Source organism: Thamnophis elegans, chromosome 2 (genome assembly GCF_009769535.1).
Source record: "Thamnophis elegans isolate rThaEle1 chromosome 2, rThaEle1.pri, whole genome shotgun sequence".
Taxonomy (NCBI): Eukaryota; Metazoa; Chordata; class Lepidosauria; order Squamata; family Colubridae; genus Thamnophis; species Thamnophis elegans.
In genome coordinates, this window is record NC_045542.1 from 166,011,199 (window position 1) to 166,011,936 (window position 738).

Sequence of the window (738 nt, forward strand, 5' to 3'; positions counted from 1 at the left end):
ACAGATGCTGAATAATTTCCTCCAAACACCTCTATGAGAGGGTATCTGAGACCCCTATACACAATTGAACATGCTTGAGGTGGAAAAAAATGAAACTACTTTCCCTTTTTCCTCCCCATTGTGTCTTCCTATTTGCTTTTGTACTTTTGTATTTTATTTTATAATCTAATAAAATGTTTAAAATAGCAAAAAAAGGAAAAGAAAAAGAAAGAAACCTCCCACAGCCAAAATGAATATTTTGTCCTTGAGCAGAATCAACCTCTTTACTTTGTCTTCGTTGACTAGACAAAGGCATTTGACACTGTAATCTGGGAGTCTCTCTGGATCATCCTGATATGCTGTGGATCCCCAAGGAAATTTGTGAACTCCACGATGGAATAATGGGAGTGTTGCTTTACTAGAGTGACTAACCTTATGTGTGGCCAGAATTTGAAAATATAACACAGCACAGTTCTTGAGCAAAATGGTCAGTATATTTAAGACTGATTGGGGTAGATTGTAGGGCTGACACTAAAATATAATTGTATCATATTTTATTTATTACACACACACACAGAGACACATTCAAGTCATTTGTGTACAAGAATAGTGATTTACAGTTGATGCTGAACAAATATGCCCTTCAATTTGATTATCAGCTTTATCAAGCCTGAAGCCAGTGCCAATTTGCCCTCATTGTCATTTAATATGTTTGGTCTGTTGGAACATGTTGAGAGTTGAAATTCCTCTGTCTTACAT